Source organism: Phocoena sinus, chromosome X (assembly GCF_008692025.1).
Source record: "Phocoena sinus isolate mPhoSin1 chromosome X, mPhoSin1.pri, whole genome shotgun sequence".
Taxonomy (NCBI): Eukaryota; Metazoa; Chordata; class Mammalia; order Artiodactyla; family Phocoenidae; genus Phocoena; species Phocoena sinus.
Window position 1 is genome coordinate 23204829 of NC_045784.1, and position 26010 is coordinate 23230838.

The window sequence follows — 26010 nt, forward strand, 5'->3', positions numbered from 1 at the left end:
CCCACATTTCCATAGTATCTAGAACAGTGTCTGGCACATAGTTACTGTTGGAAAACCATATGTTGAGTTAAACAATATTTAAAACTTTATAAATATAACTGAGTTTCTATTAAATGTAACCACAAGGAATCCAAAATGATATAACCATCAACTTACTGACCTGTGATAAAGTGATTTAAGAATAAAATGGGTGTTCAGCTTCTCTTGACTCTTGGGAAGAACACTGTCAATGTAGCTGGAAAAACATCACCTATAAAAATAGTATGCAAATACATTAGAATGACCATTCCACCACCATATAGGTTCTTCTCTATCTTCACTCATTGATTTCATTATTCCATAGATGTTTTTGGTATTTACTAGAGAGTCACAGGAGATATGTGTATCATAAAAAGAACACAGTCCCATACTTATATGGTTTAAATATAACATAAATTTTATTGGGAAAACTTATAGGGAGAAAGGCTACAGTGAACAAAATCTTCTGTTTTATTATTCTGGATCCGGCTTAGCTGGATGTACCAGGAAAAGTGATCCAAAAGAAAAAACCCCACCCACCATGTTGCTTGATATATTTATAGGAAAAGTACACGAGGGACAGTTTATCTAGTCAATTACGTAATAATGGAAGTTTCTTCTTTTTTTTAATGGAAGTATAACTGACTTACACTATTATATTAGTTCCAGGTATACAACGTAGTAATTTGATATTTTTATACATTACAAAATGATCTTGTTTGAAGAAGCCTGTCAAATAGAAGTCTTGGAGGAGATGTACCCACCCCTGCACCAGCAGTTTGGGTAAAGCAAAAGATAGAGCCATACAGATTTTTAAAAGTGGGCACCCACCAGTTTGAGAACTTGGATAAATGTGAGCCTTAGTTGAAATTTTATTTCCATTTCACAGTGGAACTTTCTGGGACTTATCGCAATACATGGGATCTTAATTGACAGAACCTGTGGCCAGTTGGAAATGCTGGGTCGGTTAGTAAAAAAGTTTCCTTCAGTGAGATGATCTGTTTCTATTGGATTCACTAAGATGCAAGGCATTTCACCTCAAAAATCATGTAACAGGACAGTTTATTAAACATGTACATGAAAGTGCATGTTACAATGACTGGTTTATGATGGACACTCAGTAATTATTCATTGACTCTAAATGTGAAACGAAAGAAGCGGTGTTGTTGATGAGAATGTAGCCAGGACTATTCTACATGCTTAGTGCATCATATTTCATTTATTTCTCACATCAACTCTGTGATGTACCTCCTATTATTCTCATCCCCACTTCACATATGATGAATTTGAGGCTCAGAAAACTGTCTCAAATCAGTTTTTAAGAAAAGGATTATAAACCAAATCCTGGCATGTTTCTTCCATTCTACACTCTTAATCACCAAGCATATTGCCTCCCAATTTCCTTCCATAACATAAATTGTTCAGTAAGATAATATGAAGAAGGGGCAAATAAATCTTTTTTCTTTCTTTCCATGGTAAAAAAAAATCTACAAGAATATTGAGTTTTGTGCAAAAAGGGAAGTAGTTTCTTGTGTTTCATATTTGTACTATCCCATGCTATTAGTATAATGAAAATAGTGAAGAAATAAGGATCTGCTTCCGTGACTGTAGTAACTTAATTAAAAGCAAAGTCATTTAAATTTTCTTTCCCCTCTCTATCAAAGGAGTTAGTTGTCCACTTCACTTCTCAGGGGTACGGATATTAATGAATGAATGGCTGTAATAGGGTTGGAAAGTTTAGAGGAAAGAGTGTACAAGAATGAATCATAAATTGTATGGTTCAGATTTCCATTCTTAGATTCAAAACCCTTTAACAAGGTGAACAAGCACTGATAAAAAGCACATAGAACAGGAAAATGTTATGTCTGAACACAGGGAGGAAAGTATAGGCTTAAAAATGGAAGTTGTCAGTGTCTCGGGAAAGACGTAATTGTGTTTGGGAAGATTTTAAAGGTTAATAAAATGTTTATCTCCTACTTTTGTCTTTTGGGGAATAAATGTAAATTATTGACATGATAGCTACAGAATATATCATGGTGTCCTATGGGGTCATTCATTCAATATTCTCCATATCTAAATTAACAAAGAGATTATATTTCTACTTATGCTTGTAGATTTGCTGTGAGAGAAGTTGATCTGGATAGGAGTTATTCGCATCACATGTCTGTTTCTTTGCAATTATATGTTTCACGTTTCTAGGCCTGATCAGTCACTTGAACATCATCCTGATCATATACCAGGTACCTAATTATTGTTTAGCAGTAGCCATAAAATACACATGAATCCTTGTCAAGAGTCCTTTGAGCATTTTTTAGATTGCCCTTTTAGTTGTTTTTATTCTGTGTCTCCCTACTATCTTTGGAAATCAAATAAAAACTTAGCAACTCAAATGTATTTTGAAAAACAAATTAAAAAATACAAGTTTAGCTGTCTAGAGTTTCCAATTCACCAATGTGATTGTGGCAGGCAGGATAATGCCCCCCAAAGATTTCCATATCCTGATCCCTGGAACCTGTGAATATGTTAGGTTACACAGCAAAGGAGAATCAAAGTTGCAGATGGAATTAAGGTTACTAATCACATGACCTTGAAATGGGAAGATTATCCTAGATTATTTGGGTGGGTTCAGTAGAATCACTATGGTCTTTACAGGTGCAAAGGGAGGCAGGAGAAGAGAGCAGAGAAGGGGATTTGATGGGATAAGAGGCTAGAGTGATGTGACTGTTGACTGAAGATAGAAGAAGGCCATGAGTCAAGGAATTCAAGTAGCCTCTAGAAGCTGGAAAAAGCACGAAAACAGATGGTCCACTAGAGCTTCCAGAAAAGAACGCAATCCTGCCAATTTCACGATTTTAGCCCATTAAGACCCTTTTTGGAATTCTGACCTTCAGAACTGTAAAGTAATAATTTTATGTTGTTTTCATCCATTGTTTGTGATAATTTATTACAGTAGCGATGGTAACCAAATACAGTAGTTTAAATTTTTCCAATACTAAAATCAAATAAAAATAGAATGTTTTAATTGACTTCAGTTACATTGAAAAATGCAATACAAGCACACCTCAGAGAGATTGCAGGCTCAGTTCCAGACCACCGCAGTAAAGCAAATATCACAACAAAGTGAGTCATAAGAATCTTATGGTTTCCCAGTGCATATAAAAGTTATGTTTACACTATGCTGTAGTCTATTAAGTGTGCAAAAGCATTATGTCTAAAAAACAATGCATATACCTTAATTAAAAATTACTTTATTGCTCACAAATGCTAACCATCATCTGAATCTTCCGTGAGTTGTAGTAGTTACATCAAAGATTACTAATCACAGGTTACCATAATAACGAAGAAGTTTGAAATATGGGGAGAATTACCAAAATGTGACACAGAGACATGAAGTAAGCAAATTTTGTTAGAAAAATGGTACCAACAGACGTGCTCCACGCAGGGTTGCCACAAACCTTCAATTGGTAAAAAAAAATGCATTATCTGTGAAGTGCAATAAGGTAAAGCGCAATAAAACAAGGTAGGCCTTTAATTGCTAACTTTGGACTTTATCACTGGTTAATAATTAGCTATTTTAAATACACTGGTAATTGGATTTAAGTAAATTTTATTCTTTCAGTATTCTTTTAAAAACCCATCTATATACATATTTATTCATGAATTGATGAGGCTGCCTGCCATTATCTAAAAGTATTAGGATTAAAATGGATATAAAGTAACCAGAGAACACAGGAAAGGAAAAAATATAGTTTATATTAGAAAATGCATATTTAAATATGCAGAGGAAAGAATGAAAGACGTAGTGATGATGTAAACTAAGAAGATACGTTTTTATAGGTTTATGGAGTTATGGAAAACTATAGTTTTAAATTTGGGCATTTTCTTAATTGCTACAAAGAATAATCATTGGTTTTTATGAGAGTAAGGAGATAGATGGGTTTTTTTAATTTTAAAATTTATTCTTATTTATTTTTAATTGTGGTAAAATAAATATAACATTTATCATTTTAATCATTTTTAAGTGTATATAGTTCAGTGGCATTAAATACACTTACGTTGTTGTGCAACAATCACCACTATCCATCACCATAGCTTTTTTTATCTTACAAAACCAAAACTCTGTACCCATTAAACAATAACTTCATTCCTTGCTTCCCCTAACACCTGGAAATCACCATTCTACTTTCTGTCTCTATTAACTACTCCAGGTACCTCACATAAGTGGAATCATATAGCATTTACCCTCTCATGACTGTCTTATTTCACTTAGCATAATGTTTTCAAGGTTCACCCATGTTGTAGCTTGTGTCAGAATGTCCTCCGTTTTTAAAGCAGAAACATATTCCATTGTGCAAATATGCCACATTTTGTTTATTCATCTGTTGACAAATACATGGTTGTATATCAATTATATCTCAATAAAGCTGAAAAAAATTAAATAACCAGAAATAAGACAAAATAATTTAGACTTAATATAATTTTCATCTTCTAGATCTTTGGCAAAAACTTTGTGTATATTCATAGACATTCTTTCTCAGGAAAGTCAATATACTCCTTATTTTAAGGTAATAAAATGAAACTCTGAATGAAAACTATTTTCTTACAGGAACTAATGTTTTTAATGTTAAGACTTTCCTTCCTTCCTCCCCTCTCTTTCTTTCTTTTTCTTCTTCCCTACCTTCTTTCCTTTCTTTCTTCTTTCCTTCCCTCTTTTATTTCTTCCTCCTTTCCTTCTCTTTTTTCTTCCTCTCATTCCAGTTTACACTAAAGTAATGAACTGCTCACTTTTCAAAGTCCAGCCTTGAAGTATCCTCATTTTGGGGGTGAGACACCTTTAATCTAACAGCCCACATTAGGTAATATCCTAATATTGTTTCCTAGTTGCATTTTAAACTGGAGGTCATAGCAAAATAAATAAAATCTCTAAAATATATTAAGTGCCCATACGTACATGGAATTTAATAGACTCAACTAGAAAACTAATAGAGAAATACTCTATCCACATCTAAAAAAAATAACCATGTGAGGATTTCTTTATAATGATGTAGGGGAGAAAAATTTTCCACCCTAAAATGTCTCTTTGGCATGTGGATTATTTTGAGCTGAAAAAAATCAAGGCCCAAAAGATTCCCGAAGAAGCTGACCTTCCCCCAACTGCCTAAAAGAATTTAGATAGAGGGCCTGTTCCCAGAATAGAAAGATCACCAACCAAAAATATGGGTGAAGTGTGGTGCCAAAGACTGGACAGGGCCTAGAGATTAGAGTCCATCAGTGTCCTATTGTCTCTATGTGGGCCGGCAAACATTTGCTTACCAATATTTGCTTTTCTATCTCCCTGTGAATTGCCTCCCTACTCTTTCGAGCCCCAAAACGTTACCCCCAACATCCTCTTCTGTCTTTGACTGAAGATGGTATTGGCAAGTTACTCGGTTCTCCTGGGTCTCTCCCATGTATACACATTAAACTTTTATTTCTCCTGTTAATCTATCTCAAGTTAATTTAATTGTTAGATCGGCCAGAGGAACCTAGAAGGGTAGAGGGAAATTTTTTCCTCCTCGACAATGCTCACTTAGAATATTGGTAATAACATTATAAGATTCAGAGAAGTTATCACATTGCATCTTATCTAAGGATAATTAGGTAGCAGGCCAGTGTTAATCCTTTAATTAATGACACATTAGGTGATACAGGAAAATCCCTCTATTAAATGTTGTGTGGACGTAGTGGGGTAATCCTAACTATAGGGCACTTGCTGATAGGATACTTGCAATACTTGCATACTATACACTTTGACTACTTAATTAAAGGCTATACATAGTGTATGCAAATAATACATTCCCAAGAGTAAGTATACAGTAGAAATACAAAATGATGAAGAACTTCCTATTAAATTGACCAGAAATTGATGTAGGTGCTTTCATTTGCTTTATTCAGTATTAAAATCTTGACTTTTTTGTGATTGATTTGTTTTAAGGTTAACTGTTCCATACACAGCAGGTATTCCATAAATAATGTTGACTGACAGATGGTTAAATGTTAGAATGTGCTTCATCCTTACAGGTAAATAGACACCTGGTGATTGACTATGGTCAAATATTCTTTAAGATAAATTTTGTGCGTGTTTCAGAATAATTACTTGCTAAGTTTAATTCTGAATTTAGAATGGTTTATAACTATCATTAATTAGTCTGATTTTGTTTTTATTATGGGGTCGAATCCAAACTGGTTAAAATGTTTTCGTGCCACACTATTTACTGTTCAAAATTCTATTTTTAAAACTTTAAAGATATACAAGGTAGTTTTTCTTCTACTATTGTTGTAGTAAATTCCAGGAGAGTAACTCTAAAAAGACTGCTGCTTAATCATCAATGAGAAAATCAGCAGATTCTCTATTCATTTCTTTTAACTCATGAAGCTAAGTTATATGAAGTCCGTTTCCTCACAAGGTACGATAGTGTTCGATAACTTTAACCATGATTTTTCCCAACAGGGCAATAACTCTTTCAGGATCCTACTCTTTAAAGCACTAGGGACCTATTAACTCCATATTGTGAAGATAATTCATGCACATGTAAATGTCCTCATTTAAATGTTTCACTTCATTTCTTCCAGTATGTAGAGTTCAGAGGACTTAGGTTCTTTGCAAATAAATTCATGCCAGAACCCCAGGTATGGTTATCCAAATGAACAAATATATTGGACAGAAAAGGTTAAAATAGGTGACTTGAAAAAAAAAAAAAAAAAAAAAGGTGACTTGAATCACCCCATAACACACCTTAAGCATGTATTTTTTATAATATTCAATGGTGTCTTTATTCAGACATTTTCACAATTTACATCTGAGTGCTTGTAGGTTAAAAACTACATCGAGATAATATTTTATTTTAATCCACTGATTTAATAATATTTTATCTGAGTACTTCTCCAAACTAAATGGTCAGGTCATGTCAGCTCCCAAACTGATATTAGAATAATAATATTAAAACAAAGCATAGAAAATTAAGTAAAATAATCAAAAGGCTATACTTGTGATGTGGAAAACAGTAATAGGTAACATGTCAGACATGCTTACATGGTGGTGTCCTGAATATCACGGAATGAGGATTTGTTAAGATAATACATGACACATTCTGATACATTCTTTTTTTCCCCTTCAACTAATGACACATGTTGTTGTTGGAAAGACAATTAACTAAAACTTTCCCTGAAATTCCCTTTCATGACACCAGATGGTGCTTCCAATTGTGAATTGGTTCTAAATAAAGAATTCTTTGGAAATGCTATAGAATAATAGCACTAAAGGAAAATTTTAGAAGATCCAGCCACTTCTCTCCTCCCACCCCCACATTAACAAATGAAGAAGTTCTAAAAAGTTAAATGGCAAGTGACATTACCAATGTCCCCCAGGTTTTTGATGACCGATCTGGGCAGGAACCTAAGGATCCTGACACCCAGTTGTTTGAATTAGTTTTCATTATTTTGTGCTAAAGATCCTGTTTCTGCACTCATAGCTACAGGTGACTGTTTACACAATACGTAATAGGGAATTGCTCTATGTAGATGTGTGTGTGTGCACATGTGCATTTGTGTCTAAGTAAAAAAAAATTCAAGTCATTTCCTTCCATTGTTATATCAACCTCATGTTAACCAATTCAACAATATTTTATAAAAACCTTATATCTTCTCAAAGGATTTTGTTTTCTAAGTTGGGCCACATAAATAGCTCTATTTCCAGGTAACACTATTTTGTAGAATTCTATTTACCAAAAGAATTTAGCTAGAATGTGTAAATCATTTATTCCATATTTACTGATAAATATATCATACTTTAAAAAATATTTCCAATAAGAACTTAGGAATTGTCATACAAGGTTTGGACTACTCTGTATACTACCCAAACTCTATGCTGTCTCAATGAACACATCCAATAGGGATCTTAGAGGAAATATGAGAGGGGGCATGATTTTTCCCCTGACGTCATTTTAAAAAGTAAAAGATGTAGCTTTAAACACAGTAGGTCACGATTCTCCAATAATAGGTCTCTCTAACATGGACTTATCAATGTTTTTTGTTTTTTTCATCTGCACGGCCTCTTGTAATATTAGAGAAAGTTCTCACTGCCATTTTTCAAAAAGATGATGGATCAGTTTTTCTCAGTCACAAGCCTTAGGAAGTGTCTGACTAGCATAAGCAAAAATTTGAAAGAGAGTGCAGCAGGGTCACAAATCAATGAATAAAACCATATGACATTATAGAGTATAGGTAGGGAGACCCAGTTCCAAGGAGGGTGGTAAGAAGGAAATCGGGAATCTGGGTCTAGGAGGCAGCCCCAAATAGTACAGTTTCTAATATAATCCTGTGTTTTCAGGCTGGTACTTTTTAAGTGTAAGAGCATGAGTGAATTGAATTAAACTAGGATGCATTGACATGTATCCTTAATTAAAATTATGATATATATTGTTTATCTACTATTTATCATGGCATCATCAATTCCCTATAAATATTTAACAATTCTCTGCAATTTGTCAGATATTGTGTCTCTTTTATCTCATTGTATGGATGGATCCCTAAAATATATTACATGTCAATGATTTAACAAATATATTGATAATACACAAATGGGCAGAGGACCTGGATAGACATTTTTCCAAAGAAGACGTGAAAAATGGCCCATGGGCGCATAAAATGATGCTCAACATCGCTAATCAGGGAAATGCAAATAGAACCACAGTGAGATATCACCCCATACCTGTTAGAATGGCCAGTATCCAAAAGATAGCAAATAACAAGTGCTGGTGATGATGTGGAGAAAAGGAAACTCTGATGCACTGTTGGTGGGAATATAAATTGGTGCAGCCACCATGGAAAACAGTATGGAGATTCCTCAAAAAATTAAAAATAGAACTACCATATGATCCAGCACTTTCACTCCCGGGTATTAATACAAAGAAAGAAAACTAATTAGAAAAGATATACACACTCCTATGCTCATTGCATTATTATTTATAATAGCCAAGATATGGCAGTAATCTAAGTGCCCAGCAATAGATGAATGGATAAAGATCTGGTATATGTATATCTCATTGTATATACTTTACTCAGCCATGAAGAAGAATGAAATCTTCCCATTTGCAACAATATGGATGGACCTAGAGGGTATTATGCTAAGTGAAATAAGTCAGATAGAGAAAGACAAATACTGTATGATTTCATTTATATGTGGAATGTAAAATATAATTCAAATGAACAAACATACCCAAATAGAAACAGAGTTATAGATACAGAGAACAATCAGGTGGTTGCCAGAGGGGATGGAGGTTGGGGGGAGGAAAGAAATAGGTGAGGGAGGTTAAGAGATCCAAACTTCCAGTTGCAAAATAAATGAGTCAAGGGGATGAAATGTACAGTGTGGGGAATATAGTCAGTAACTATGTAATATCTTTATATAGTGACATATTGTAACTAGACTTATAGTGGTGATCATTTTGAAATGTATAGAGATATCGAATCACTATGTTCTGTAACAGGAACTAATATAGTGTTGTAGGTCAAGAGATCAGATTTGTGGTTTCCAGAAGAAGGGGGTTGGTTGGGGAAGGGGAAGTAGATGAAGGTAGTCAAAAGGTACAAACTTCCAGTATAAGATACATAAGTACTAGGGATGTAATGTATTGATACAACATGATAAATAATTAACACCGCTGTATGTTATATATAAAAGTTGTTAAGAGAGTAAATCCTTAGAGTTCTCATCACAAGAAAAAAACTTTTTTTCTTTTTCTTTTATTTTGTATCTATAGGAGATGGATTTTCGCTAAAGTTATTGTGGTAATCATTTCATGATGTATGTAAGTCAAATCATTACGCTGTACACAAACTTATACAGTGCTGTATGTCAATTATATCTCAATAAAACTAGAAGAAAAAAGAAAGATCACACACAGGCACTGACATCTTTGCAAGGCAGAACACACACGTATTGCAACAATTCTTATAGATTGCCTATGACTGTGAGCTTAAATTGAAACACTTGTTTTGAAAATAACTCATTTAGCATCACATTAATAGTCATATTATAAAAAGGATGATGTACAAATAATTTTCAGTAAAGGGCATTCTTGTGTCATTAGGGAAGTGCTCTTTTTAAGTGTCAAACCATTACAGTTGGAAACTGTCACTAAGAAGGTAGCCATCTGTCATTATTTATTGTCAGCAGGAACATTCATTGACACTGCTTAAGTGAACTCTGCTAGCATTTCTCACTCTTGTTTAGTTACTACGTCTACAATTGGCCATTTGCATAAAAGCCCACTGACATAAGTCTAACAGAATTTTAAAATTAGGTTTTATTTCACGCACTATTTGGATTTCTTTTAAAGAAAAAAAGGAAGCAAGAGCTACAAAAAGTAATTTTTTTCCCATCGAGAATATTGCCTAGTTTATGACCGTGAATATCAGTAGATGACAAGTCAATAAGTTTTACCATTTGCCTCTTCTAAAATTTATCACTAAATCTGAGAAAAATCTGTGTGTATTATTTCAGGATATAGTGCCAGCAAGAAATATTCTATCTTAGGAATAATGCTAGCAACTAGAGAAAAGGGGTAATATTATGTGATTATAAGTACTATTTAACTTTAATATGGAAAACAGAATGCTCAGGATGACCATGAAATATTCAATTAGTTCCTTTTAATTATAGGATCCAAAATGGTTCATTTCTTTGCCTTGACCATTTGTCTTTTTTCATTTGGAGGTCATTTGCCCTTCATTCTATTTATCTTTTCCCAATTTTATATCCTTAAGATAAATTTTAGAAATATAACAAATTGCCCTTTAAATAGTTGGCCTTGTCAAACTGATAGGCAGGAAGTGGAAAAAAAATTGCTCACTTCTAAAGGTCCATTTACCTATTAATGACAGGGTAGGTTACTATATTTTCTGTATATGAATTACTTCATCCAAGGCGGAGAGCCTGGCAGAGACAAATGGGATGAAAGGTAGGCTTTCCAAATGCCACTTTAAAAACCTATGACTTATTTTCCATTTGTTAGAGAAATGGTTTTGAAATATGTAACTTTTATTTTACAAAGACCTTGGGGGGAGGCAAAACTGCAGAACCAGTAAGCATCCTTCCTGGGGTTACTTACGCATGGAACATTACTGGGAAAGCTGTTCCATTATTTATTACCTGTGAGATTTGGGGCAAGACAGTTCATGTTCCTGAACCTTAGTTTTCTAATCTAAAAAGAGGGGTTAAAAATAACTACTTAGTAATGGTTTTTGAGGATAAGCTATATAAAGTATTTAGAGTAGCTTGCACAGTTGGCATTAAATAATTGGTAGCTAATAATGTTATTATTATTACTAGTGATACAAATATTGGGTGTTTATAAATTGCAGTTATCCAATGGACAATATTGTATATAGTCAAGTTTGCATTTAGTTTTTTTTTGTTGTTTTGTTATGAAGCTTATCATTCTATGAATTACAAGAAAAGTTTATATATTTGTCTTTATGCTTTGTAATTGATTTTATATTTGCATAACCAGTTTTGTTAATTGATCCATTACCATATATTTAGGGATCGCTCACTGTTTCTAACACCACCCTTCTTGGGCACAGGACACATGACTTAACAAACTGTCAGTCACTGGTGTGTTTTTCCTGTTCACATCAACATGGCAAATATCTTACCCCCTCCTCCCCTCCCCCCAAAAACATTCAGGCGAGAGAAAAAAACCCAGCTAGACTGTAAGTGGTCTCCCAACATTCACTACGAATCCTGACTAATCACTATTTTCCAATGTAGACAAGATTATTGGATTTTGTCACCTACCTGCTTATATCCCTTCAGTGATTCTCACTGATTTTAGGAACATGAGCAAACCCTTGAGGCCAAGACTCTACTTGTCTTCTCATTGACAAAGTGCCAGCCATATTGTATTTCTTCCCATTCCTCAAAAATCTTCAAGCTCCCTCCTGCCACAGGGATTTTTCACATGCTGTTCCCTCTAATTGAAATGGTCTTCTAAGTTTCTCTTCATCTAGCTCACTCATATTCATGAGTGATTCATATTCATCCTTTGATACTGACTTAAACATTATTTCCCCCAGCGAAACCATCACGGATCACTTACTACACTCAACTTCAGAACATTTCCATCTCATACGATCACATTCCTTTCCTTCAGCAAAAAAAGACATATAACAATGAGATTTCCATTAAATAAGATATGTGTGCATGGACTTTAAAATTTCCAGGTATCTAAAGTTTTAGACAGGAGCTCTATATCTGGGACAGTATATCAAGATATATATATTTAAGTATAATCAGCATCTGTTCTGCTTTTGAAAACAAAAATCTATCCTTAAGAATACTTCTGTTACCATACCACCCAGCAATTCTATCCCTAGGTATCTATCCAAGGTAAATGAAAGCATATGTTCACCAAGATTTGTACAATAATATTCAAAGCAACTTTATTCATAATGGCCCCAAGCTGAGAACAACTTAAATGTCCATCAACTGGTGAATGGAAATAAAAAGTGGCATATCAATACTACAGTACTATTCAGCAATAAAAGGGAATGAGTATTGATACATGCAACAACGTGGATGAAGCTCAAAAACGTTATGCTAAATCCAAAAATCCAAACGCAACAGACTATATATTGTAAGATTCCATTTATATGAAATGTCCAGAAGTGGCAAACTTATAGAAACAGAAAGTAGATTAGTGGTCACCTGGACCTACGGGTGATGAGGATTAACTATAAATGGGCATGAGGGATCTTATTGGAAGGATTACAATGTCCTAAAACCAGTTTATGGTGATGGCTGCGTCATTCGGGAAAGTTACTAAAAATCACTGAATAGTTACAAATATGAAAAATTCAAGTTAGGGGAAAAATAATGAGAGTAATGCAATGCGTGCAAAGCATTTCGCACAACATCAGGCGTAGAGTAAAAAGGTCATTAAACCTTGGCTAATTATTATTTTTTTTTTACATCTTTATCAGAGTATAATTGCTTTACAATGGTGTGTTAGTTTCTGCTTTATAACAAAGTGAATCAGTTATACATACACATATGTTCCCATATCTCTTCCCTCTTGCGTCTCCCTCCCTCCCACCCTCCCTATCCCACCCCTCTAGGTGGTTACAAAGCACAGAGCTGATCTCCCTGAGCTATGCGGCTACTTCCCAGTAGCTATCGGTTTTACGCTTGGTAGTGTATATATGTCCATGCCACTCTCTCACTTTGTCGTTAATGGTATTTTTTAAAGACAATTCCACTGTTCATATGTGCATACCAGCTTTGCCACTAAATGTCAAGATCTGATGAAAACAAATGTTCCCTCTTCAAAGCTGACTCTGTCTCTATTTAATTACTCCTTATAAACCATAGCTGTGGGAGAAATAAAGCATTAGCCATTGTGATTATCTTGGAGAGAAGGCAAGACATGTCCTCATTTAGCCATGATACAAAACAGTACATTTTTTAAAAAGAAATTTTTTTAATTGAAATATAGCTAATTTACAATTTCATGTTAGTTTCAGGTGTACAGCACTGTGAGATATATATATATATATATATATATATATATATATATATATATATATATATATATACACTCCTTTTCAGGTTCTTTTCCCTTATGGGTTATTACAAAATATTGAGTATAGTTCCCTGGGCTATACAGTAGGTCCTTGTTGGTTATCTATTTTACATATAGTAGTGTGTATATGTTAATCCTAACTTCCTAATTTTCCCTCCCTCACCCCTCTTTCCCCTTTGGTAATCATAAGTTTATTTTCTATGTCTGTGAGTCTATTTCTGTTTACAAAACAGTATTTGATTGACACCAGGATAGTGGTTATGCTTTTTATTATTAATTTTTACTTATTAAATGCACCAGCTAAGACTAAATTGGAGCAACGTTATAATTGAACTAAGCCCTCTAATACGAGCAACATTATAAATGAACTAAGCCCTCTAATATGCACATACCTATGTACGTACATTAATTCATTCATACATACACAACTCCATTCACTCATTAACCATATGCAAGACCCTCTCAATAAAACCTTTCACAATTATTAATGACTCTAACATCAATGGAGATAATTCTTTAGCAAGTCTGGCCTCTCAGTTTCTGGACCTTCTTTCCTTCCGTGTGCTTTTTCTTAGCCACCATTCCATGATCACACTTAGTCATTAATAATATATGCTTGCTCATCCTTAAATAATACGAGCTTCAAACATTTCACTCTCTAAAGATTACTCCCTCTAGGACCTTGACTGCAACAACTCTTTGACCGCATAAGAACCAACAATCTATGAATGTCACCAGGTTTTCACATGCTTCCCACTCCTCTAAGTGTACTATAATAACCTTACTTTCAACCTGATTCAGATTAGATTCCACAATACAAAATTATGACAGCTGCCTTACGTGCACCCTCAATCTAATCCTTTCTTACTTTTTTTTTCCAATTACACTTGCCCGAAATCTTGAGTTGCAACAGCTTGAGGTAGGATCTGAAATATAATAATGTTGGTGGAGGTTTGGAACGGACTGGAAGTCATTACCAAAATAAGTAGAGGACTCATGATTACAGTACCACAAAAATATCTGACTCAACTGCTACAGTGATTGGGAAATAGTATATGAGATGAGTTAGAAAAATCAAACATGGAGAAGACCCAAATTTCTAAATTATTTTTGAATTCTGTGATATATAATTTAACTTATAAGCTAAACTTAAAAATTAAAAGTTATTTCTTTTACTGTCGAGTAACTTAAGAAATACAAACACGTTCCCAAGAGTCAGCAAATCAAGGATAGAAACCTAAAGTTTAGTCTCAAATGTACACTGTTAAAGAACATAGTATTATAATCATTTTGATTTCTTCTTGCTTTCCCACAGGGGTAAGACAATATTGGTTTCAAGCTCTAATGTGTATTATCTAAAAGAGTGTCAGTACAGTTACCATAAAAGCATTTTGCTAAAATTTGAGACTAGCTAAATATATTTGTTTCTGGACATCTAGTATAAAGCCAACAGTGAGTTAGTTCCACCTACTTTAGGCTTGTGCTGCATAATGAGTGTCATTTGGTGACAGCTTAATTCTGTTGTGCTGATTATCTCAGACCTGAATGTTATGGCAATGCAGATACACTCTCTCATTTACCTTTATATGCCTGATAGAATGCATAATTACAGTTGGGATTAGCCTAATCCATTCTCTACGTACGTAATGAGCTGAAGGAACACTAAACTCAAAATGGAAAGGAATTTAGCATATTTTAACTCTTCTTCACTCTGGCATGATTGTATTTTTGTAGATTCACTTAGCGTGATCCATTACCACCCTCCCTTTCATTCTGGTACACATTCTAAACTCATTCATTTCATAATCTCATGAGTTGAAGTCAATGGCATTTTACCTGGAAATAAAAATGTTATGATTAGTAAACCACAAGAAGGGAACTGGTCATTTGAATTTCAGTATTTGCATTACAATGCATATGTAGAGAGAACATTTCGATAATAATGATTTATCTGTAGATGAAATAGTTTCTCTAAAGGAGACTGAATTTTAAAAGTCTGAGATGGTTGAAACAGGTTACTTTTACTACTGATATCAAAACAACTTATTACTCTATGAAGTCCATAGTAAAATTCATATAATAAAGAAGAAATAAATAATGTACTTAAGATGGGTTTCTCTTTTTTTTCTGGTACACCCATCTCTTACAGAATATGGCTCTGATAAGGAAAAAGAAAATCAGAAACCGGTCACTTAGGAAGCATTCAAGTTCTAGAAGCAAACCAATTAATGTTTATTTAATGAACATATATATATAATGTGTAAAGTGATCATCTAAGCATGCAACAAATGACACTAAAACATATAATAGTTCCTGTTTCAAATAAGTTTTGAGCTAGTTGTTCAGATAATACATACAGAAATTTCAAGGTAATATAATGGATAATGCAGAGAACTTGAACAGACAAAAAAGAAGGAAAGTATTATATAATAAATGAATACTCGATATATTCAGCTAGATTTAAAGATAGATTTGACTACACAGAAATAAATACTAGTCACTGTTGTTTCACTTCAGGTAATGGTTGAGTACCTTCTTGCAGAATCACCTTCCTGCAGAAAACCATTATCAACTCTGGTGTAAAAGCTACTTGAAGGCACTAAAGAATGGCCAAAATTAAACAAAAACTGGAGGAAAGGGAAATGCTTTGAGTAAAATTCCTGAGTAATAAGACTTCTTGCCAGAGGGCACTTCCCAATTCGTGTGAGGCTGCTGGAAGGAAAGGAGTCTTACTGGCTTTTGGAGTCAGAAGAGTTTGGTGTATATCAACACAGCTGAAAAGTGATGGGGAAATCTGGAAGGAGGGAGCCACAGAAGGGGCAGTCCTCAAATACAGATATAAAGTTGGAGAGCATACAACAGCTAAAAGGTTGAAAGAACTAAACAGTTTCAGCGGCTGCCCATCACAGAGTTAGGGGTTAAGATGTGGTCTGGGCTGGTATAGCGTTGGGATTCAGTTGATTCAAGTTAACTTCCAGCTAGAAGAAGAATAAGAGAGATATCAGAATCCAGAATCTCTACAATATCTCATCCACAATGTGCACTAAATAATAAAATTTTGCTAATTTTGTGTAGAAAGAGAGAAATAGGACTCAAGAGAAAAAGCCCAAAATGTACCAAAAACCTACAGCTAACATTATACTTAATTCAGAAATATGGAATGCTTTTCCCCTAAGATTGAGAAGAAGGCAGAGTCTGCTGTCTATTCAATTTGAACTGAAGTTACTAGTTAGTGGAGGAAAAGAAAAAAGAGACAGAGAAAAGAAATAGTAGAAAGACTAGAAAAGAAGTAAAACTGTATTTAATCACAGATGACATGATTATTTATGTAGAAAACCCTAAGGAATCCATTTAAAAACTACAAAAAATAAGTGATTTTTAACAAGGTCATGGGCTAGGGGATTGATATACAAATATAATTTGTACTTTATACACTAGCAATAAAAAAGAAAAACATACATTTATAATAACCTGGAAATACTTAAAATCCTGATAAATGAGTTTAATAAAAGACATTCAAGATCTCAACCATAAAAACAACAAAACATTGAAAACAAACATAACGAAGGCTTGAATAAATGAAGAAATAGCCTGTCTATGGGATTTGAAGAGACTTAATATTGTTAATTCTCTCCAAATTGACATATAGATTAAATTCAGTCTGAATAATAATCCAAGCAGGATATTTTTTACATAAATTAATATGTTGAATCTCAAATGTACATGAAGATGCAGAGGATTTAAAATAAACTTTAAAAAGTATAACTACACTGGAGGGCTTATACCACCTTATAGTAATCATTGCATAATGAAAGACAATAGTTCAATGCAATAGAACAGATAGTGCACAAATAGACCCTCACTTATATAGCTGAATGATATATGACCAAGGCACTCACATGTACACATGTGCGCACACACACACATGTATCAATACAAAAAGGAAAGTCTTTCTAACAAACAATGCTGGAATAACTTGAATATGGAAAATAAACCCTGATCTTTACCTAACAACCTCTACAAAAATTAATATAAGATAGATCACAGACCTAACTATAAAAAGCGAAACAAATAAAACTTCATAAAGAAAACATAGGAGAATATCTTCACTAACTTAGAATAGGCAAAGTTTTCTTAGGAAAGACATAGAAAAAAACCCTAATAGATTAAAAAATATACTTCGGCTTTCAACAAAATTAAAAATTTTGCTCATCAAAATACAATTAAGAAAATTAATTGGTAAACCACAGACCTGGAGAAATTATTTGCAAATTGCATGTGTGACAAAGTATTAGGGTCAAGAATATATAAAGTGTGTAAGTCAAAGAAAGTTTTGTTGCTTTTAGTACCAGAAAATTCCCTCAAATGTTAATAAAAACATATAATATTTCTAATTTTTTGAGGATCCTATATACTGTTTTCCAAAGTTGCTGAACCAATTTACATTCCCACCAACAGTGCACAAGGATTCTCTTCTCTCCACATCCTTGCCAACATTTATCTCGTCTTTTTAAATTTTTTTATTGAGGTATAGTTGATTTACAATATTGTATAAGTTTCAGGTGTACAACATAGTGACTCACAATTTTTAAGGATCACACTCCATTTATTTTATTATTTTTAAAAATTAATTAATTAATTTATTTCTTTTTGGCTGCATTGGGTCTTTGTTGCTGCACACGGGCTTTCTCTAGTTGCAGCGAGCGGGGGCTACACTTCGTTGTGGTGTGCAGGCTTCTCATTGCTGCGGCTTTTCTTGTTGCAGAGTATGGGCTGTAGGCGCTCGGGCTTCAGTAGTTGTGGCATGTGGGCTCAGTAGTTGTGGCTCACAGGCTCTAGAACGCAGACTCAGTAGCTGTGGCACACGGGCTTAACTGCTCCACGGCATATGGGATCTTCCTGGACCAGGGCTCGAACCCATGTCCCCTGCATTGGCAGGTGGATTCTTAACCACTGCGCCACCAGGGAAGTCCCAATCATACTCCATTTACAGTTGTTATAAAATATTGGCTATATTCCCTGTGCTGTACAATATATCCTTGTGGCTTATTTTATACACAGTAGTTTGTACCTCTTAATCTCCTACCCCTATCTTGCCCCTCCCCCTTCCCCCTTCCCACTGGTAACCACTAGTTTATTGTCTATATCTGTGAGTCTGTTTCTCTTCTGTTATATTCAATAGTTTGTTTTGATTTTTAGATTTCACATATAAGTGATAACATACAGTGTTTGTCTTTGTCTGACTTATTTCACTAAGCATAATACCCTCCAAGTCCAACCTCTTGTCTTCTTCTTTTTTTTAATTTTATTTATTTATATTTATTTTTTAAATTTATTTTTATTCATTTATTATTTATTTTTGGTTTCATTGGGTCTTTATTGCTGTGCATGGGCTTTCTCTAGTTGTGGCGAGTGGGGGCTACGCTTCATTGTGGTGCGTGGGCTTCTCACTGCAGTGGCTTCTCTTGTTGTAGAGCACGGGCTCTAGATGCGCGGGCTTCAGTAGTTGTGGCGCATGGGCTCAGTTGCTCCGCAGCATGTGGGATCTTCCCGGACCAGGGCTCGAACCCGTGTCCCCTGCATTGGCAGGCAGGTTCTTAACCACTGTGCCACCAGGGAAGCCCTCTCTTGTCTTCTTAACGATAGCCATTCTAACAAGTGTGAGGTGACATCTCATTGTGGTCTTGATTTTCATTTCCCTGATGACTAGTGATGTTGAGAATCTTTTCATGTACCCATGGGTCATTTGGATGTCTTCTTTAGAAAAATGTCTATTCAGTTCCTCTACACATTTTAAAATTGAATTTTGGGGGTTTTGATATTGGGTTGTTTGAGTTCTTTATACATTTTGGATATCAATCCCTTATCCAATACATGGCTTCAGAAATCCCACTTCTGGGTATATATACAAAGGAAATGAAAACAGGACATTAAAAAAGTAAGAGCACTCACATGTTCATTGCAGCATTACTCACAACAGCCAAGATATGAAAACAACCTAAGCATACCTCAATGGAAGAAAGGGTAATGAAGATATATATAGTGGAATATTGTTCAGGTTTAAAAAGGAAGGAAATCCTGCCATTTGTGACAACATGGATGGACCTTGAGTGTATTATGCTAAGTAAGTTGTCAGAGAAAGACAAATACTGTATGATATCATTTATGTAGAATCTTAAAAAAAAAGTGAATTCATAAAGACAGAGAGCAGAATGGTGGCTACCAGGGGCTGAGGGATATTGGGGAGATGTTTAAGGATACAAAGGTGCAACTGGTAAATGTCTTGAGGATCTTAATAATCTGCACAGTGATTATGGTCAATGATACTGTATTATAAACTTCAAAATTGCTAAGAGATTAGATCTTGTTCTCACAATAAAAAATATATGGTAATTATGTGACAGGATGGCATTAGCTAATGCTACAGTGGTAATCATACTACAATATACAAATGTGTCAAATCAACACGATGTACACCTTAAACTTACAAAATGTTATATGCAAATTATATCTCAATAAAGATACACACATACATATATACAAACACATATACCATTATACACTAACAAGTAAGTGCCTCTCCTAGTGTTGCTGAGGTAGATCTTATATTCGTTTATCAAAATATCCTCTATTTTTCTCACTGATTTGAAAGGAAGTATTGCCAGTTTGTTAAAGAAAAATATGCTTAAGATAGTATAGGAGCAAGATTACTAATGCATAAACAGAACTAAAGGGTACCACTGAAATTATTAAATAACCAAACAAAAAATGAAGAAACAAGGTTTCCTTATTGGTGCTCATAAATACCTCTATAAGTTGTTAACAATAAGAGACAAAGCCAGTTAGAGACAGACTCGTACTAATTGTGATGAAAACATAATATATGTTTTAATTATTTACCATGGTCTCTTTTGTATAATGCAATTTTGCTAATAGAATAAATAAAGTTGTCTTCATTCCAAAGGGCATTTTGAAATTTGCTATTTAAAAACACAAGGAAAAAATTCCTTCTTGATTAAGATTTGGTGTGTTCCCCAACATTCTGTTTTCAACTTTTTTGCTTTCCATTGGCATAGACTCATTTGATAAGCTCATATCCTCAGGGTACTCAGGTCAAATCTCTTCCATGATTTCCAAATCTGGCTATCTCCAAACTCACTGCTAAGAATTCTGAATCAAACTTGACATCCACCTGGCGGGTTTATCAAATTCTTTATTTCAGGAAGACATAAATCAGACTCTTCAATATTCATTCCATTACAGTGACCTTAGAAAAACAGTTTTTCTTTTTAGTATCTACAATCACTCATTCTAAATCTCCTAGTTTTCCTGTGTGCCTACTGAGTACTTTGGGGTGTGTACTGTGTACAATCTGGTCAGATCCAGATTGCCTAATTTGTTATTCTTATCATAACTTCTCATTATGTTCCTACATTCATTCATTAAACAAATATTATTGAAGGCCTACTATGTTCCCAGGGCATGTCTTCATGGAGCTGGCATTCTAACTGAATGGCAGTAAATAAAGTACAGTGCTATCCTATAGAACTTTCTGCAATTATGGAAATGTCCTGGAATATCTGCATTGTACAATATAGTAGACAGTATTCACATGTGGCTACAGAGCACAGAGAACACAGCTAGTGCTGCTAAATAAAATTTTAGAAATTTTATTTACACTTAATTCATTAAAATTGTTTTTTTTTTTTTTTTTTTTTTTCGGTACGCGGGTCTCTCACTGTTGTGGCCTCTCCCATTGCGGAGCACAGGCTCCGGACGCTGGCTCAGCGGCCATGGCTCACGGACCCAGCCGCTCCGCGGCATGTGGGATCTTCCCGGACCGGGGCACAAACCCGTGTCCCCTGCATCGGCAGGTGGACTCTCAACCACTGCGCCACCAGGGAAGCCCTAAAATTGATATTTTAATGGCCACATGTGGTTAGTGGAACTATACTGAACCATGCAGAATATTAAGTTGATAAGTCTTATGAAGAAAGAGGAAAATGAAACAAGAACAGGATAAGGGGAGTGCAATAGGGAGGTGGTTCAAAGAGAGATTAGAATTGTAAATGAGTGTGACTCATAGAGGTGGCAACTGACAGAACAAAGATCTGAAAGAGGGAGAGAGTTGGCCATGATTATATCTGGAGGGAAAACAAGAGGTGAAATCTGCATCCCTCTCTCTTCAACTCACTGAATCTAGGTTTTCCTCAAAACAAATTCTTTCTTACCCATTTTATTTTCAAAATCACAATCCCTTCAACTATATGAAGACATCTTGTCTACAATTTCGATTACTTCCTACTAAATTTCCAAATGATATATTTGTTGGTCAATTTATTTATTACATTATTCAAAAAAATCATTTTTTTATTTAAGTCTTTCTCCTCTCCAAAGAGATAGCCTATAGGTGATGGATGTGGGGAAAAAGTGTTAAAAATATATTAAAATAAGAACCATTCTCTATCTAAAAGAAGTTCATGACAAAGTTAAATATCAGATAACAGATAATGCGGAATTTTAGAAATTTGGACAATTTGAATACTGAATTTTGAGCAATGAATGTGACTCCAAAATTCCTAGAACTTGTAGCAAAAATGTGATGGAAAGTTATATAGCTTAATCTCGTGCAAGAAAGGAAAACACAGTTGTTAGTTTCCTTAAGTGAAGAAATACTTACCTCTAGGAAGAAAAAAAGTGACTATATGACTCTTTTTATAGGTGGTACAGAATAATGTTGTCAATCTCTGTAAATATCTAGCTATAGTGAAAGGAATATTTTTGCTTAATTTATAATTGTACATATAGCGTATGAATATATATTCTTGGTAAATATTTTAAATCTCCCAAAGAAGGCTAAAAGTCCCCTCTGACTACCTTTTCTGGACAGTTTTCCTTACTCTTCTGCATGCCCATTCCTCCTTTCCTGGAGCTCATCAGTATTATAAGATTGATATCTAACATATTGGTACTTGACCCATGTACGTGCATAAACATCTATGTACATACTCATAGAAATTCATAGTATTTTTGTGTATTTTCCAAACATTATATTATTTTTCAACTTGTTTTGTCTCTAAGCAATATTTCTGGACGTTCTGTCGGTGTCATACATTTTGGCCATTTATTCTAATTACTGCATGGCACTCCATGAGATGGATACACCACAGTGAACTGAGCTATACTATTTTTGACGGACTGGTAAGTAGTTTTTATTATGAACAAAATTGAAATGAACATCCATGTATAGAATCCTCTTCATGTTCATGCACATTTTTTTTTTCTGAAATACAGAAACTTAGAATTTCTGCATCATTTTATTTCTAATATATTCTGTCAAGTTACCTTTCAAATTGTTTGAACTTAGGTAAACACACAACAGGATTATAGGAGCACACCCTTTCCCTGGAATCTGTATATTGAGCCCTTATCAATACACACATTTTCCAATTTCTGAATGACTGCCAGTCTAATGGTTGAGAAAACCTCATTGTTACTTTTAATTTGCCCTTTTGTGATGACTAATGGGATTGACTCTCACTTCACATATTTTTTAATAACTTAAATTACCTTTTCTTTGATTCTCTTTTTCTTATTCTTTGCCTGTACCGCCATTCACTTGCTTCTGTTTTCCTTAAATAATATAGACTCTAAATATATATATTTAGAAATATATGTATAGAATCTAAATAAATATATATACTTCTTCTCTTCCTCTTGAATTATTCAAAATTGTTTAGATTTTCTTTTTTCATGTATATGGTTAATTTTAATGAAGTTACATTTCTTGATCTTCTTCAAGTTTTTTGCTGTTTGTGTCAGCTTAAAAATATATTTTTGTGACCTAAGATCATAAACATATTCACATATGTTTTCTACTAACCTTTGTGTTTCATTTTGAATTAATTTTTCTAAAGGGAAAAGTATCAAACATTTCTTTCACAACAGTCAACTGCCCTAAACTCTGTGAAATAGCCTATGCTTTCTCTCAGTTTAAAATGTCACTTTTTCTCATATAATAATGATTACATACATGGATCTATTTCTGAACTCTATTTCACTCCATTTACTACTTTGTCTAGTCCTATACCAGCATCACACTATAGCCTTCGGTTTCAGTTTCTTATTACTGTCTTAACAAATTACCACAAATTTAGTAGCTTCATACGACACAAATTTATTTTCTGACAGTTCTCGGTCAGAAGTCGTACTGGGCTAAAATCAAGGTGACAGCAGGGCTACATTCCTTCCTGCAGACTCTAGGAGAGAATCCTTTTCCTCCTCTTTGAGTTATTGGCAGAATTCAGTTCCTGGCATATATATTCATTTGTTTTAAAAGCAAACAAAGTAAACAGTGTGAAAAATCGTATGCTTGAAACAAAAATATGTTAAGCATTGAAAAATATATTAACATCTGTAGAAAATGTGTAAGAGGGCGTAAAATTGCAATTCCTCCAAGAAAAAATACCTATACTTATTAAGAGAACACGATTCAAATTTATTAGAAATCATAAGAATATAAAATTAAATGTGTTATCTTTTTAAACGTGTGGATTATGAAATCATAAGAATAAATAATACTATGGGCTGGTGTGGATAGAGTCACTGAAGTATTCCTCTTTACTGTCAATGGCTGTGGAACTACACAGAATGTGCCTTAAAACTATTTTTTAATGCATTATGAGCTTTAATTAAACTAACCACCATTTGATAACATCATTTCTCTTCTTAGATTGTATCCTAAATAAATAATAGGAGTTGCAGGCCATGTATATACACATGAACACAAACTCAAGTGTACTTCAATAAGAAAACAGTTCACTATGGATAGACTGATATAACAGAATACAAATTAGATGTTACAATATTTATAATATGTATAATATTTCTCATTTTCTTCATTTCTGAGATCTTTGACCTTGAGCAAATTATTTTTCTCAGTTTCCTCATATATAAATGAGATTAGTAACACATACCTTAGAGATCTGTTATATAGATTACAAATGCTTATAACAATACTTGTCACAGAACAGGCCCCTGAACAATGTTATCTAGTATTTATTCTTATACACTGAAATAGCACAAGTACTTGGGGAGGCAGTTTATAAGTCCTTAATCCTTGTACTAGAAAAACCACTGTCATTCTTAGAACTTTTGTTGCCTAAGAGCATGTATACCAGCAAACATAAATAATCTAAATAATCTATAGTATAGACCAGTCCTTCTCAAACTTCACCTGGGGATCTTGTTAAATTGCAGACTCTGATTCTCTAGCTCTGGTTTGGAACCTACATTTCTAATAAACTCCTGGGTAATGATGATTTGGCTGGTCCATGAAACACACTTTGAGTAATGAGAGTATAGACTAGTGGTCAGCAAACAAAGGCCTCCAGGCCAAATCCAGTCTGCTATTTTTGTAATTTTGTAAATAAAGTTTTATTGGAACACATTCTGCACTTATCCATTTCCACACTGTCTATGGATGCTTTCATGAGATGCAAAGGCAGAGTTGAGTAGTTGTAACAAAGATCACACAGCCCACAAAACCTGAAATATTCATACCCTGGCTCTGAACAGAGAGTTTGCTGATCCCTGGTATAGACAACATGCTTTATTAGTAGAACAGAATAACAAAATTGTATTTCCAACATTTAAAAAATACAAAAGCGGGAATTAATGAATATTAAAGTTAAACTCTAGAGAAGTGATAAGAAGTTAAGAACTTTCAAATATTGGACAGTTACATGTAAAACAATGAGATTTTAAATTTTCTCACACCATATAAAAGAATAAATTCAAAATGGGTTGAAGGCCTAAATGCAAGACCAGAAACCACAAAGCTCCTAGAAGAAAACATGGGCAGAACACTTTTTTTTTTTTTTTTTTTGGCTGCATCAGGTCTTAGTTGCAGTGCACGGGCTCTTCATTGTGGCGTGGGCTTCTCTCTAGTTGTGGTGTGCATTTAATCCATTTACATTTAAGGTGATTATCTATGTTTCTATTACCATTTTCTTAATTGTTTTGGGTCCTTTTCTTCTCTTGTGTTTCCCACTTAGAGAAGTTCCTTTAGCATTTGTTGTAGAGCTGGTTTGATGATGCTGAATTCTCTTAGCTTTTGCTTGTCTGTAAAGCTGTTGCTTTCTCCATCGAATCTAAATGAGATCCTTGCTGGCTAGAGTAATCTTGGTTGTAGGTTCTTCCCTTTCATCACTTTAAATATATCATGCAACTCCCTTCTGGCTTCTAGAGTTTCTGCTGAGAAATCAGCTGTTAACCTTATGGGAGTTCCCTTGTATTAACGTTATTTGTTGTTTTCCCCTTGTTGCTTTTAATAATTTTTCTTTGATTTTTGTCAATTTCATTACTATGT

At 34.1% G+C, this 26010-nt stretch overlaps 1 protein-coding gene across 8 annotated transcripts in view; it reads right to left on the reverse strand.

Moving 5' to 3' along the window:
* LOC116747543 overlaps positions 1-26010 on the reverse strand; it is a 199215-nt gene that overhangs the window by 15914 nt on the left and 157291 nt on the right. For all 8 annotated transcript variants that reach the window (XM_032619885.1, XM_032619882.1, XM_032619884.1 and 5 more), the window contains one exon: positions 161-250. The gene's annotated coding sequence lies outside the window, so the exon portion shown is untranslated. The remainder of the gene's footprint in view (positions 1-160; positions 251-26010) is intronic.